Raw genomic sequence first — 16,754 nt, 5'->3', positions numbered from 1 at the left:
CTATGAGACCTGAAAGAGTCCCACCAAAACTACTGTACATTCAAATCATTCGACTAGTGCCAGCCTATAGTGAAAGGCCAAAACTTTCCGGCAATTTTACTTTTCATGTAACTCATGTGTAGAGAGGAAAAAGCATCTGTACCCTTACAGTTTAAATTACTCATTGTACATTGTGAAGTTAGTGCCCTGTTTTGGTATATCAATATTTTATAAGTGCTGGAAGAATATGAAAGAATATTAGATTCTTACTAATTTTAGAAAATTGACATGTCGGGGAACCAGCAGTTAGCGTAGTGGCTATGTCGCTGGACTCCCACATAGTCAACTGCAGTTCGCGTCCCGGACCCGGTGGCTTAAAACTCACGCCAGGTGCGTGTGCATGTGTGCCCAAGATCCCGAGAGAAGAATGGAGAAGGGATTGAGTCGTGACCATCCCCCCAGGGGGTGATTTCTTGCTTTCTGTCTCTAATGTCTCTCTCTGTCTGTCTGGCCCCCCCTATAGGAAATATCTCTCCAAAAAAAAAAAAAAAAAGAAAATTGACATGTCAAAGTTTTTAGCCTGTAAACATGAAGGGTTAGAGCCTGGATTATGCTAATGGATACCTTATGTGGCCTCGTATTAGCCAGAGCCTGTGCACAGCATACACAATATAATATGGTTCCTTAACAATACCACCACAAACTCATTTAATAAACATTTTCTTGAGTGATAAGCATGTTTTTGGTAAAGTTTGCCAGAGTTTTTTGTGAGAGCTTAGCCTAGTGAAATCTTGGAGGACTTTAGTAAATGTCATGTATGTACAAACAGTAGTTACATGAGATTAAATGTTAGCCTTTGACTCCCACAGCAGATGGCAGCTGAATATATAGTGAAGCTAAATTGCCTCCCATGTCTCTAAATTAAACTATGTCCCAGTTTTTTATTTTTTTCAACCAGGAATAGGTGTGTTCATTAATTTCACCTGCCACTTAGTGTATGCTGGGAAATGTTAAGAAATCACAAAGAAAAATGGAATAATTAATAGCAGGTGTAGTATGAAAGCTATGAGGAATGGAAGTCATGAAGAATGGAGAAGGTTTCATGGTCATTAGCTAAATCTTAATATTTATTTTATAAATATTCCCTCTGTGCCCCACTTTTCTGTCTCATAACCCTTTCTTGTACACATGTGCATATGTGCACACGTGTGCATATACACATGCACACACACACACACACACACACACACACGCAGAACAATTCTCACATTTAAGCCAAAAAAGCTTGTGTGTTCAAGAAATAGTCTCCGCCCTGTAGCAAAATCCTCTCCAAAAAAAAAAAAAAAAGGGACCAGCAGTAAGCATAATGGCTCTGTTTGTGTAGTCGACCACGGTTCACGTCCCGGACCCGGTGACTTAAAACACAGCAGGCACGCGTGTGTGCATGCCCAAGATCCCGAGAGGAGAATGGAGAAGGGATTGCGGCGTGGTCATCCGTGCATGCCCAAGATCCCGACAGGAGAATGGAGAAGGGATTGCGGCGTGGCCATCCCCCCTGGGGGGTGATTTCTCACTTTCTGTCTCTATGTCTCTCTCTGTCTCTCTGGCGAGCGCACGCACCCTGTAGCAAAACACCGCTCCAAAAAAAAAAAGAAATGGTCTCAAACAAGAAGTTTGGAGAGCAAAAATGATCATTCAAAATTAATCACACACCAGTTGACTTTGAAACAAAAGAAAATTGAAACAAATGTATATTAGCATCTGACTTGAATCTGGGAAAAACTTATAATAATGAATTTATTAGCCTTTGGACACATTATAGGCTGAGAGAAATCTGTCATGATAATTGCCAGAAAAACAAATTTATTCTTAGATAGAATTTAACTCAGTTAGAGGTAACAAGTGCTGCATAATACATGAGTTGAATATTCTTTTTTTGTAGTTTCCAGATTTTGTGGAATACAAAAATACACAAAATGTATACAGAGTCAAGAAAACTGGTAGAAAAACAATAAAGAAAATTGAGGAAAAGGTAAAATAAAAAGTAAGAGAGGAAAAAGAAACAAAATAATCATTTCTCAGCCTACTTAAAAATGATCACATAGACTTCAAAGAACTAGCACATCTTGTACTTTACATGAAAAACTATTTGATCTTAGTTTCCATTTAGATGATTAAGAACACGGTTATGAATGTTAAGTAAGTGATGATATTTTTGCAAAGGAAATATGTTTTGAAATGTAGACAAATGTCTGTAATAGAATAAAAGTCAAACTATGGGATTAAGTACTTTTCAGTTCTTTGGTGAAGAATTTGCTCAAATCAGACTCTATACTTATGTTTCTTTTTATTTCTCATATCTATTATTTAAGACTAACTGAACTCTCCAGTGTCATATTCCTGCCCACTTGATCTCAAAAAATCCCTTTCCTCCTTCTCATCATCTGTATCTTTGTTCTTCATCTCCTTGGCTTACATGTAACAGTAGGATTCTGTCAACTGTAATGACTTCATAATTTTTAAATATCATATCTATTTAGACTCTCTCAGTATAATAAAGTGTTAACTAAACATGGATTCTAGCTATGTAATACATATGAATTTCAAATATACACCTGCCATTTAAACAGTATAATTTGCCCAGGCTTGCTACTGGACTTAATGAACATAAGGAAGAATGGTTATGAGATGTCAGCTCATTATTATAGAAATTACTCAGTCATCTTTTCATTAGTAAAAAATAATACCTGATGTTTCCAAACTTATAAGCACATTTTCATGTATTGTCTCAATTTAACATTTCCTGTCTGTGATTTAGATTGACAAGCATCTTTCAGATAACCAAAACTTGGAGAAGCTGAATGACTTGGCCAACTTCGCAGGAGTAGGTATAGCAGTCTAGCACTGAACTAAGATCTGCTGAGCTGAGCTGAATAGGAAATCATAACCTATTCTCATATTTATTCTTCTGTTTAAACAAAAATTAGATGTTCATTTTAAAGACTATAATAAAAGAGCATGAAAAAATATAGGTGAGGACATTAAAAAGCAGTGGACTCAACTCTTATTCCAGCATCTGATGAAACCAGGTAGAAACAATGCTATTTATTTACCAAACACTATTTTCTTCCCACCTTGAGCACACAATTAGATTATATCTCCAATCTTCCTCTCTCCTGGTAAGTGAGACCAGATGATTGAGTCCGGGCCATAGGAGAAACTGAGAAATGATGTATACTGCTTTTCTGCATAGTCCTTAAAAACACACCAATGTGACTTTCTATTCTTACTGTCTTTTACTTCTTTTACTCTTGATGTAGGAGTCACTGAGATCTTAGAAATTCTAGGAATAGTGGAACTTCTGTAAAGGATGAAAAAGACTGATTCCTGAAAAGACTGTATGGAGCAGAGGCCTTGCTGTTTTCCTGCATTCGACTTCTAATTCAGTAAGGAATAATCCTTTACTATGTTCAGTCACTAATGTTTGGCAGTTGTTTCAAAGGCCAGTCAATCCATTCTGTGCATATGAACAATTGCAAGACTTTCATGTTATTTGAGATGAGACTAGGTTCTCGCATCTCTTTTCTGCCTCTACCCTGTATCTTCAGCAGTCTGATAGCAGTGTCCCAGAAACAGAAAGCAACCCTGAATCTCCCCTTAATTCAGTGTGCTAGAGTTAATAAAATAAATAAAAGTAATTTAGAATAAATTTTAATTAAAAAATCATGCCATTCGTTACTATGAACTTCATTATATTTATCTTTCAAATATTAATTTGACTTTTATAGCAGCACTAGATATTATTATTCTAATTTTACGAATAAAAACACTAAGCCAAAGAAATACTCAGTGTGTCAGATATAGATTGGATAGATCCACCATTTGAATTTTATTCTGTAAAGCGCTAATGCTCTCCAAAATGGATTATGATGGGGTTCAGCTTTCTTTTTGGCACCACTACCGCTAAATAAATGAGAAAAAAGACTCTCCATATCACATTACTACTTCATCCTGCTCCTGGAGTTATTATGTGACCCACTTCAAAAAGTATAATAGAGGAAAATAGTTTCATGAAAAAAATTAATAGCTTATGCTGATTTGGGGGCATCTGATTCTACAGTAATACCTCAAAGTCCAGTGCATCCTTGATCTACTCAAATATTTAGCAATAGCAAAAGTTTTCCCTCTGACTTTTGCATCACTTCTGGATGATGTTCCAGCATGAAAAATACTGTCTGGAGATAGTCAGACCTAACCTCTGGACATTCCCCACCACTGAACAACATACAGTTAATTCACTGAACGTCACATTACTAAAAATTTTTTTCTTGGCTAGTATATGTGAATTTGGCTGACTAGCAAAACACTTTATTGTGTTTTCAGAGTACAGTTTTATTTTAATATCTAATAACAAATATGTAGTACATAGAATCTTTATTTCTATTGAAATTCAGAAAAATGCACATTATTAAAATTAATAGTGAACCAATTGCCTATTTTTTACTTCTTTAAGTCTATTCGAGCTTCACAGTTATGGTTCCATAAAAAGAATCCAGGTGATAGTATACAAATTATACAATAGTAAATGTACCAAATCACTAAATAGAACCCAAATTACACAATTAATGACTATTTAAACAATGACTATTTAAAATATAGGAAAAAAAGATCCCAACAAATAAATAAAAGTGAAAACATATTAATGAAATAAAAAATAAAATAACAAAAAATTTCTCAAATTTGTTGTCAGAAAACAAAAGCTATACTTGGGGAAAACAAATGGAAAATACAGTTATGAAAATAAAAAAGGAAGAAACACATTAGAAACCCTGTAGTTGACAATGATACTGGATAAAACTTAAATAATTATTAAAAAATGTCAATTTTATGTCAATTTTAAAACTTAAAATGTATACACTTCAAGAAAGTGTGAATTTTCAACTCTGTTCAAAAGATGGTAGAAAAACTGAATTAAACTTTTAACCTTAGAGAATATTGAAGCTGTTTAAAGCCCAGATAGTTTTTACTCAGTGAGTTCTGCCAAATCTTTACAAAATAATCATGTTTCCATCTTGTGGAAAGATTTGCAGAACAGAGAAAATGAGGCAAAACTACCTAATTCATTTAATGAAGCCAGTATACTCAACAGGAAACCTAGATAATTATAGCAAACACACATACATACTCACACATACACACACACACACACACAAATATGACAAAAAACACTTATTATATAGATTTAAAATATTAACAAGTCAAACTGAGTAGCATATTTTAAATAAAACAAGACCAAGTGGTGTTTTTCTGATATAGTATATTCCCACATTATAATATCTATCAATGTAGTAACCATAAAACACTATTTGTTCATTTCAATAAGTAGTGATAGACACTCAGTAGAATTAAATACTAAGTCATAATAAAGTATTTGGCAAAATACAGCTAAGATAAATAGAACAACTGTAACTGAGTGACCTACCAGAGATTTAAGTGGATATCAGGTTTACTGGTGAGACATTAGCACACATTCAAATTAGAGTTTATATCAAGATGAAGATGCTCTCTATTGTTATTTCTTTAACATTATGTTAGAAGTTCTAGCTAATGGAACAATGAAAATAAAGTGATATATACATTTAAAAGGAAGAAACAACACTATTATTCATACATAATTTCAAAACAGCCTGTCATTATTTGTACATGATTTTGAATTTCAATTTAATTAACAAACAAATTTTTGGAATAGCTAAGAAATTAAAGCAAGTTGAATGGCTAGATACAAAATGACTATGCAAAAAACAATAGCCTTCCCATAAACTGATAGTAACCTATTAGAAAATACACTAAAAAGTAGCAGATGCCATTCATAAACTCACAAAAATTATAATATTAAAAAACTTAGAAGAAATATGCATGACCTGAATGAAGAAAATTATGAAGCTTTTACTAATGAGCTATAAAAAGACTAATATGTATATCCAAGAACAAGAACACTCACAATTGCAAAAAGTGTTTAAAAGTCAATAATGAATACCAGTGCAATACCCACCAAAATACTCAGATTTACATTGGAACTTGACATATTGATTCTAAAGTATATATGAAAGTTGAGAGTTAGTTATGTATCTAATAATATGATTAGCTTTAAATATCTTGATTTACCTCAGGAATTTTGCAAGCTGAATTCTTCATATTAAAACAATCAACAATGCCAAATATAAATGGCAAACTTTATCTACCAAAGATAGCCACAACATTGTCTTTCATTTCAAAGATCTTCTGTAATACATTACAATGCTGCGAGAATTTCAATTCACCCTAAGAGGCTATGTATAGGTCTTCCTGTCAACAGTCCCAGCTAAGCCCAACTAAGCTTTCCTCTCATCCTAATGCAGGTACCAGTCATTTGTGTAAAGGAGCTTGAAGATGTGTCCAACTGTCAGCCACTGGAGTCATTCTCTAGCAGTTCAGGCTTTCTGGTTAAGTCCCCAGATGTGGAATAGACAAGTATTTTCTGTTGTGTCCTATTGAAATTCCCGATCCACAGGAATTTTGATCATAATAAAATAAGATTACTGTTGTTTTATACCAGTAGATGTGTGGTGCTATGCTATGCAGTAAATACTAATTGGAACAGCTGTATTTTAACAAGTAGTAAGAATACTGAAAATGCTTTTGCCCTGAGGGTGTATGTGAAAGCTGAAAACTTTAGTGATTTTTACTGACTTCAGGGGCTAGAACCCATTCAAGGTGGAAAATCTAGTAAGAAACTCTCAAATTTGAAGTTGAAAATCTCAGTGTTAAGAAGCAGACAGAAATTAATACGTGTGCATCCACAAAGGATTATGGTCAACCTGACTGAGCAGAGAGAGGAAAAAATAAAATCCCTGAGAAGTTGTAACCAAAAGCTAGTCTGCATATATTTATGATTAAAATTTGAGATCCTTACACTTCATTAATTTAGAAAATGACTGTACATTTTTACTGCTATCATGCACTCACAGTGGCATTATAAATCCTCTGTTCACAAGTAACCCCTCCTCCTAGACCCCAAGAATTCTGATAAAATCTTCTAAAATAAAATTAAACAGTTCAAATTTTCTGCTTCCAACCATAATGAAGTAAAAGAGATGGGCTCTACGCTTCACCTGATATCACTAAAATAATTGGGCAACTTCTGTGAAATGGTGATTTCCAGAAAGTGGGCATCGGGCAGCATAGGGTGGTGATCCCCCAGAAAGGAAAAACAAAGTAAGTAATGTCTATGAGTGCCTCAGGTTGGATAGAGTCTGGACAAAGTTTTCAGGCCATAGTACAGGGAGAGAAGTCTCAGGTGGAGCCTGGTGGTGTTCCTGAGCGAGACACTGCTGGGAGTCAAGGAAGGTAGTTACAGTTCATAGGGCAAGTTATTAAACAGGAGAGAACTTCAGAGTAAGAGCTCAGGACAGATAACAGAACATCCCTCTTGAAATTTCAACTGAGCAGTGATGGGTGAATGAATGTGAGGAAACAATCTGAGTCTGAGATGAAGTCATGAGAAAAATCCATGACACTAACAAAGGGTCAGGAACAGTTTGTGCTTAAGCCATCCCAAGTGAGAATATATTATAATACAAAAAGGCATTGGTTAGAATAAAAAGTACATTAGATTGATAATGAGGAAAAATTAGTAGACTAAAGGCTGTTCTCTTCCTGCCTGAAAAGTTTAAAAGGAAGTCTCAAAATTATTAAGTAACAATTACATTGCAGAGCACAATTAGAGAACATTGGTAGGAACACAGCAATATCTAGTACTAAACAAGGTAAAACGGCACCTAGTCTGCCAATACCCATGGAAGTGAGTGATTTTTGTAACACACTGACCTCACATTTGCTTTGGTCTCACTGAACTCCCACACATCACGGATCCTGCAGAATTCTGTGCTCATGAGGTGTCATATGCTCTGTATGCAAGTGGGATAAAAGAAGTGGTAGCGAACAGGTGTGTTGTAAATATTTCCTCTGCTTGTGTACAGACTCTGTAATCCCATTAGACTTCACTTACAGAAGAAAATGTAAAGATAAAATGATTTAAATTGTTAAGATCTCAACAGTATAGCATTAACCAAATAAGGGGACTTCCTGAGCATGAGATCCTGTGTGCCTATGCAGTTTTCTTATGGTAAAGCTGATCCTGAATGTCAGGTCCTGCATCCGGTAAAGATCAGGTGGAAATTCTGAACTTTGTTAAGAACGCTACTTGACCTTCCACATGGTGGGACTGGTCTTACCTACTTTTTCATTTCGCTTTTGTTTCCTTGGCTCAGGTATAGAATATGGTGCTGTTACACTCCTGGCTGACATGGTGAATGTGGCGTAGATGGCATGACATGTAGCATAGGAAGGCTGAAAAAGAAAAAAACATTGTCTTGATTTATAGATGACACGATTGTGTAGAAAATAGAATAATAAAGAGAAGTTTAGCAGAATTGTAAGATACAAAATAAAAATTCAAATATCAATATGAACTCCTGCTTCATGCCATGATAGAGTAGTTGGTACTACTCAAAAGACTATAGACCACCTCATCTTCCTAAACTACCATACAAGACATATAAAAGGAGATTTTCTTAGGCATTGGGCAAGAGTCAGTACCTGGGGTACATCAATTAATAAAACTGGCCAAGCTCACTACTGTCGAGCGGCTTACATTCTTGTGATAAAGGTGATAAACAATATGCATTATGGTCATATAAATTATGTATAAATTACACTAAAATGTGATGAATTGCTATCTACAAATGAGCAAGTGAAGCATGGCAAGAAGGCTCTGGAAAACTGAAGCTGGGGGAAACTGGGGTATATATAAAAGAGAAGCATAGAGAGAACATTGTGGCAATGCACTGTAATTTTAAATTGATATAATTCTAACACTTAACAATACGGAGCTATTTCAGATGATGTGCCTTGATTCTTCCTTGTGAAAGTAAAAACTCTTTCATGAGTTCCCGCAGTTTTTCTTTTTCTCTCATGTAAGGAATGTGGAAACCTTCCTTTGAAATAGAAGAGGCACAAATTTAAAGCAGTTTGTATCACTGAGTTGCTACCTAGACATTAAGATGTACCTTTGAAATTCATTATTATGTGTACACAAAAAAGAGGGAAAATGCTGTGAATTATTTGTAAGCTGCATCATGATTTCAGAAATGTGTTAGAGTCATTGACAGATACTAAACAAACTAAAAAATAGTCAATGTAAACATTTTCAACTGGATATAAGATATACCTTTTATATATATGTCATCTGTTAAAGAAATAGCTGGCAGCCACATGCTTGAAATTATATCCTCAGAATATTTTCCATATGTGACTATTTTCTTCCACTTACACTTTTCCTTACACTTACATTTTTTATATATTTGCATATGATTTGAAATAAATTTTGCAAAATAATTATTACTTTAGATTTCAGAGACAATCTTGCATTCAATTATTCAAAAAGGAGACCAGCATTAAAATATGTTTTCACTAACATAGGTCCATTCCTTCCATGGAGTTCATTCTATATACATGTGATGTAACTATAATTTCCAATATTCTACAAACTCAATAAAAATATGCTTATGGTTTTCTGAGTTTTGAAAAGGATGTGTTTCTTTAAGAAAATAATACACATTTCCAGTTTTTTACAAAGGTTTATTTCTTCCATGAGAGAGAGAAATAGAGAGAGAAATGAGAAACATCCCCACAGGATCTTCATGCCATAATCACCCCCATATTCAGACAGTCAGTGTCATGGGCACATCCATGCATATGCTCTGCACATATAGGGAGACCTTGGGATGCAAACCTAGGACCTCCCCATGTGGCTTCAACATTGCAGAGTGCTATGTTACTACTGTATGCAGCCGGCCTCCATTTTTCAGTTTTTGTTAAGTGGTTAAAACACTGTATTATAAGTGGGGCTGGGCACAGGTGCAGCAGTAACACAATGCTCTCCAAAGCTGACCCCCATGGGAACTTTCCAGGTTTATATCCAGACACCTCTCTAAACACATTGGGCACTCCCATGATCTGGAGCTTGCTGAAGCTGGGGGTGATTTCCAAATTAGGTACCTGTTGGGGCACCATATTCCCTGTCTATCTATGTCTTTGTTTGTTACTCTCATTTATGAAAGAAATAAATCAGCTTGCTTAAATATATATTTTATATATATATATATAACATATATATATTTATGTATTATATATTATATATATGTATGTATAGTACTGTAAGTTAAAACCAAGACTTCAAACATAGATTTTGGGGATCACAGGAATTTTCTTAAATGATTTCACAGGAAAAATAATTTCTTTAAATGTTAAACAAAATTCATCCTTCCTGATATTGTTGTAGGATGACTGAACAGAAATAGCAATATGTATGGTTTACCTATTAAACAATCACTTCAAACTACTTAGTGAGCTACATTGAGTAACTCAAATTTTAAGATTTTAGTCAAAGAACTGCTGAACAAGATGAAGTAATTTGATGTTATAGTTTTCATTTTAATATATTCAATAGACTTCATATTTTTAACAGAATTATAATTTTGTTAAGATATTTTTGAGTTTTATCATTATGATTTGAACTGATTTCTCTAAATTCAAGTAATATGCATATTCATCTAAGCTAAGGGTGTTAACACGTATAATTATTAGATTCCAGTTTATATTTCAACTTAACCTTGAATATAACCAAAGAACAAGTGTTATTACAGAGTAATGAAATAAGCATATTCATAATATACATCTGGATATTTTAGATTAAGTTATTTTCTTTATATATTAGGTTGCTGGGAAAGTCATGACGCATTTTTGCATAGAAACTATAGAAAAATACATCGTGACTTTCCCAATGACCTAATATATATGTATTTTTTGGGTAAGAATTTGCTCTTCATAATTTTTTCAGATACATTTGCGCCTATGGGGTAATTTCAGATTATACGTGTTAGGAGTTTTGGAACATAAGCATGAGGTAAAAATAAATAACTGAAGTGTGAGTAGCATGAGACCTTCCCACCACTGAAGTGAATCATATTAAAAGTTAATTGGAAACATTATATTTTTGGAGATTAATTATTTACAAAAACTTGCAAAAGTTTGCAACAGTGAAGGCAAGTCAGCTATGGACTTTTTCCTGGAACTGCTTGTAGAACAACTAACTAGCTAGTAGGACAAGCTTATCTTATAAGGATATATTCATGCTAAATTTCGTGGTAGAGACTCATTCATTTTCTAACTTTATTTCCTCATTCATTTTCTAACCTTATTTCCTGTGGGCATGGTTTTAAACTTTATTTCTCTACATATGAAGCAAATTATTTTCTAAAGAATGTTTAACTGGTTGCCAAGGTGTAGAGTTCCAGAAATTTGAATGTATGCTTCCAACATCTGGAGCTATAAATATGGGGAATGTACAGCTGTGTTTATTTCAATGATGACACATTTACATGCATACAATACATTTATTTAAATGTGTAATATCTGATATATATAAGAATACTCAAACAAATGCAGTTGCTGTACTTATTTGAATATGCAATTGAAAAAGAACTCAAATGCATTCATTTTTATTTAACTCTTATAGTATTTATATAATGTACTTATTAATATACAATCATAAGTCTTTCTTTTTAGTCTAAAATCAAATATTGTTAAAAGATTAAAGAAACTTAATGGGGAGCATGAGTCATAGAAATCAAGAAAGTTTTACAGTGAGCTATTCATAGCTAGCAAGCTTCTAGAAGAAATAGGAAATTTAGTAGGACAAGAAATTAAAATAATTTACAATTAGGATGTGTTTCTTTTATTCCAGCAATTTTTATCATGATATGGTGGTCATTTTAACTGAAACTTATAGCCTTGCCCAGAGGCATATTTTGGTTTGTTTTTCCTCTTACTACTACCCTATCCACCAAGATAGACATTTCTGGGTTTTGGTTTAATATAGAAGGTTTTTCCACTGTTTTAAAGTCACACACAAGAAATATCCAGTTAATATAATCTCATTTAACCATACCTTTATTTCTGGGAGAATTAGAGACCAGTAAATAACTTAGGACAGAAAATAAAATTACATTTTGAGGGCCAGCTAGTGGTAGGTGGGTGGTTAAAGTGAATGGATCCCACATGACCAGCTTCATGGTTAGTCCCAGACCCTGTGACTTGAAAAACAGAGTATGGAAAATGGAAAAGGGATTTTGGTGTTGCCAAGCCCCTGGGGGGTAGTTTCTTACTTTCTTTCTCTCTGGCAAGTACAGGTGCCCCACAACAAAAACTAGAAAGAAAGAAAAACCCTCTTTATATATAGATGATCGATTGGCATTTTACCAAAAAAAGCACTATATGTGTATGTGTGTGTGTGTGTGTGTGTGTGTGTGCGCGCGCGCTCTAGAAGAAATAGGAAATTTAGTAGGACAAGAAATTAAAATAATTTACAATTAGGATGTGTTTCTTTTATTCCAGCAATTTTTATCATGATATGGTGGTCATTTTAACTGAAACTTATAGCCTTGCCCAGAGGCATATTTTGGTTTGTTTTTCCTCTTACTACTACCCTATCCACCAAGATAGACATTTCTGGGTTTTGGTTTAATATAGAAGGTTTTTCCACTGTTTTAAAGTCACACACAAGAAATATCCAGTTAATATAATCTCATTTAACCATACCTTTATTTCTGGGAGAATTAGAGACCAGTAAATAACTTAGGACAGAAAATAAAATTACATTTTGAGGGCCAGCTAGTGGTAGGTGGGTGGTTAAAGTGAATGGATCCCACATGACCAGCTTCATGGTTAGTCCCAGACCCTGTGACTTGAAAAACAGAGTATGGAAAATGGAAAAGGGATTTTGGTGTTGCCAAGCCCCTGGGGGGTAGTTTCTTACTTTCTTTCTCTCTGGCAAGTACAGGTGCCCCACAACAAAAACTAGAAAGAAAGAAAAACCTTCTTTATATATAGATGATCGATTGGCATGTTACCAAAAAAGCACTATATGTGTATGTGTGTGTGTGTGTGTGTGTGTGTGTGTGCGCGCGCGCGCCTGTGTATATATGTGTGTGACACACAGTTCCTGGCTGTGATATACTGGAAGATTTCAGAAAACCCAGTTAGTTTATTTATACTTGTTTCAGTTTCTGTAAATAATATCTCTCAGTGTGTTTTGTAAGGATTGCATGAATATGTTAATTGGTAAATGCTTTACAAATAATAGATAACATCTTTATATTTCATTCTCGAGTTGTAGATGTGAAAACCGAGTACCTAAGCATATAGCCCCCTCAAACCTTACCTGTTGGTCATGCGTCATTAACCACCTTCCTTAAACAGATTCAACTGTAAAAAGTTAAAATTTACATAAAAAGTTGTTTTGTTGTTGTTCTCTGCTTTAACTGGCAATGAATACATTGTTTTCAAAGACAGTTCATACTTTCATTTAGGGATGCTCCCTGGAGAGTGTTACTTGAGGGGGTGTGTGTACCTGTTAATTGGGAAGTGTTCAATAATCAAAATAACGTATTTGCGCATTACATTTCTAAAGCACGCTGAAGTCCTTATTTTTAATTTCTGGAGTCACTGCGTGAAGTAGATAATAAAGCTTGGGACTCACGTAAAAGGGAAGAGGCATCGGCGCGCGTGCGTCTGCACCGGGACTCGCGCAGAGGCGGGAGACAGACTAACCAATCGGAGTGCAGGATGGGAACAGGTTCCGCCCCGGCCCGCGGAGCCCCGCCCCTCTCCTTTGCCGCCCTTTGGGTGTAAGGTTGTGCGGTTGCCTCGTCCCGCCCCTGCCTCTGAGTGACAGGACCGTGGACAGCAACATTTCCAGCCGGACGCGAAGTTTGTCGGCCCTTGCCTTGGCTGAGCTGAGGTGTGTGTGTGTGTGTCCCTCGAGGGCGAGGCGGCTAGGGAGAATCTGCGGGGAAGCTAGGGATCCGGGACACAAAATGGGTGCACCTCCTTTAGCGAGTCCCCAAAGCGTTTAGGAGACAATCGTACCGCCCCTGGGAGCGGCACTTGGGCAGGCTGGGCGGAGGGAGGTTTTGCAAGAGGAACCTGGAGACCCGGGAACCCAGTAGGTACGGTAATCACTTAAATAATCCCCTCCCGGTGAGCAAGGCTGGAGGTGGGGGTGGGGGACGGTGGCGTGGGGTACAACGGAGGGTAGGCGTGGTCCCCGCCCTGCCAGCGTGGTGTGGGCCGCCTGTCCTCGGAAACGTTAGTCCCGCCCAGCTCCCGAGTCCATCTCTAGGTAACGGATTGGCTGCCTTGTGCTGTCAATTAACTCCCGGTCATTCATTTCACTTTATCGCTCTGGGTTCTGCAGTTCCTGCTAAGGCCTTTTTACTCACGTTTTCGGTTCTCCCATTTCTCCTGCCTACCCTTAGTAATGAACAAATATATACATACTAAATCATTTTCAGGGAAGAGTTTCAGAAAGCCTTGATGGTTTAATTGATGATGGGGTCGGAGTTACTTTTCTTCGTGCTTGGTGAATCTGTGCATCCACAAAGTGTTGATGTCCATCCACATGAAAGACTAGGAAATGGGGGATTAAAAATCTGGTTTCTTCAACCTTAAGTTCTTTTTCTCACTGCTGCCTGGATTAACTCAATGTACTTACTCAGAAAATTGAGATAGTTCATTCTGGAGGGTCCCCAGTGTATGATCTCTCTTTTAATCCTTAGGTGGAGAGATGTGTTAAGCCTAAAAGCACCCCCCCATTTGTCTCATTTCACCCATTTTGAATGATGAACTTTGGGACGGTAAACACATATAAGCATTCCAGAGTTGAAACGCTGTGGAGCTAAAAAATTGGCTTTTGCTTCCTTCTGCCTGGTTTACAAGTGTAAATCCCAGAAAGGGAGCCATACTGCTTGTTAACTCTGGGAAGATTATTGGCCTACAAGTCAGGAAACTGGCAGGTTAGGAATTGTTTGTTTTTGTCAATAACCCTCTTAACTGTTTTCTCATCTGTGAAGTGGGATACTATATGTATTGTTTCTTTCTAAAAAGGAAGAAAAATGACTGTGAAAGTATTATTATATAATGATCTACAAAGATACAAAATATTATTGATTACTCTTAACCGATCTGTCTATGTGATCTGAAGTTGTATAACATTGAAGTAGTATCAGTCAGCTTAAAATATTTGTGAATATCTGTTGTGATTTCTTTTAATTTTTGGGCTACTTATAAATGGGGAAGAAATGCACTCATCCATCCATCGAACAACAGTCTTTGCTGTTTCTGCTTTGTTAGCACCTGAAAGGTCTTGCTTGTCACTTTTCTGTTAATGTCTGGATTGGACAACATTACCTTCTAATCCAATGATGATGAACCTTGGTGTCATATATACCTTGTGAAGCCAAGGAAAGCTAGACTTTCTCCTCAGAAAAAGGCACAATTTGAAGCAATAAGTGGACACTGCATTAAAAATACTTACCAACTTCATGAGGAACAAGATTACTCTTCACCTTCCCTCAGCCCTTGCCTCATTGAGTAACTTTTACTCAAAGCCACAGAGCTGAGTAGAATTCGGTCTTTCTTCATTTTTGCATTGTCTCATGGAAACCTGCCTTAGTTGAAGGTCTTCAGCCCATCCCCAACACCATGTTGTAAGCATTTAATAAATAGGAACTACCAGTTTGCAATAAATTATTGCTGTCTTAGAAAACCATGTAAGCTGTATTTTATCCTAAGTGCTCTTTGATCATACTATCTTAAAGCAAATTCTGATGTTTAAGCAAGTGAAAAGAATTCAATATTCTTGGGAAAAAAATTGTTTGAGATAACCATTAAATACATAAATTTTCTCTTCTATCAAAGTCCATTTTGGACAAAGAAAAACCGATTATGTTTAGTACAAGCCACTGGAGTACCATTACCTGCCTTTTAGGACTTTTTTCAATTTGAATGGTCTTTTTTTTAACATTTTAATTCCATGGCTATAAAATTTTGTACTTGATTTCACTGTGGCACTTTACCTGATTTCAATATTCAAATACAGGGCTGTAAATAGAGTTCATTATTTTCTTTGTTCAGCTTCCTTATTGAGGGTTACCAATAAAAGGGGGCTTTAGTAGTAGATATAAACTGTCATTGGAAGAAGAGGAAAACAAGAAGGAAAGATCTAGTGCTTTTGTAATAAGCATAAGAATATATAGGAGGGCCTGTTAATCTTTTTTAGCACTTACAGTTTTACTTGAATTGTTTAGTATTCAGCTATTCCTTTCTTTATTTAACTCTATTCATCTCTGGTAGAGTAACTGGAATAAAGACAAATGAATTAAAGAGCATTATAATGGATATAGAGGTTTTAGGTGTTCAATAATAGCTCTTCCAGTTCTCTCCTGAATTTGTAAACAGACACTTAGGAATTTGCAAATATTAGCTTTGTTACTGATGAGTTGACTGAGGGTATCAAGGTAGGTGGGAGACCAGAAATGATTACTAGTACTTCCTAACTCCTTTTATCCTTATTTCTTTCCCCAGAACATAAAATTCAGTCCAGCTGAGAGAAAAATTTCAGTTATCAGAACAGATAAACTTAGCCAGAATTACTGTTCTGCGTGTTTCAGGGCAGAGAGGGAAGTAAAAGAGGGCAAGCCTTTGGTGCTTACATATTACTAAGATTTTAGTTTTATTCTTTTCTTTTTTTGAGAGGTTTTTGCTGTTGGGCACATGCGCTCAACAGAAAGACAGAGAGAGACAGACAGAAAGTAAAATCACAGCCCCACCCCACA

At 35.8% G+C, this 16,754-nt stretch overlaps 1 protein-coding gene across 2 annotated transcripts in view; it reads left to right on the top strand.

The window, feature by feature from the left end:
- Positions 1-13,780: 13,780 nt before the first annotated feature.
- The window catches only part of TRIQK (triple QxxK/R motif containing), a 76,793-nt gene continuing 73,819 nt past the window's right edge, over positions 13,781-16,754 (top strand). The window contains exon 1 of one of the 2 annotated variants that reach the window (XM_014592025.2): positions 13,781-13,879. The gene's annotated coding sequence lies outside the window, so the exon portion shown is untranslated. The remainder of the gene's footprint in view (positions 13,880-16,754) is intronic. The other variant, XM_006159573.3, reaches the window with a different exon arrangement.

The sequence above is a fragment of the Tupaia chinensis genome, unplaced genomic scaffold (genome assembly GCF_000334495.1).
Source record: "Tupaia chinensis unplaced genomic scaffold, TupChi_1.0 Scaffold000636_1, whole genome shotgun sequence".
NCBI classification, from domain to species: domain Eukaryota; kingdom Metazoa; phylum Chordata; class Mammalia; order Scandentia; family Tupaiidae; genus Tupaia; species Tupaia belangeri.
This window is presented reverse-complemented; position numbering and strand designations above follow the sequence as displayed.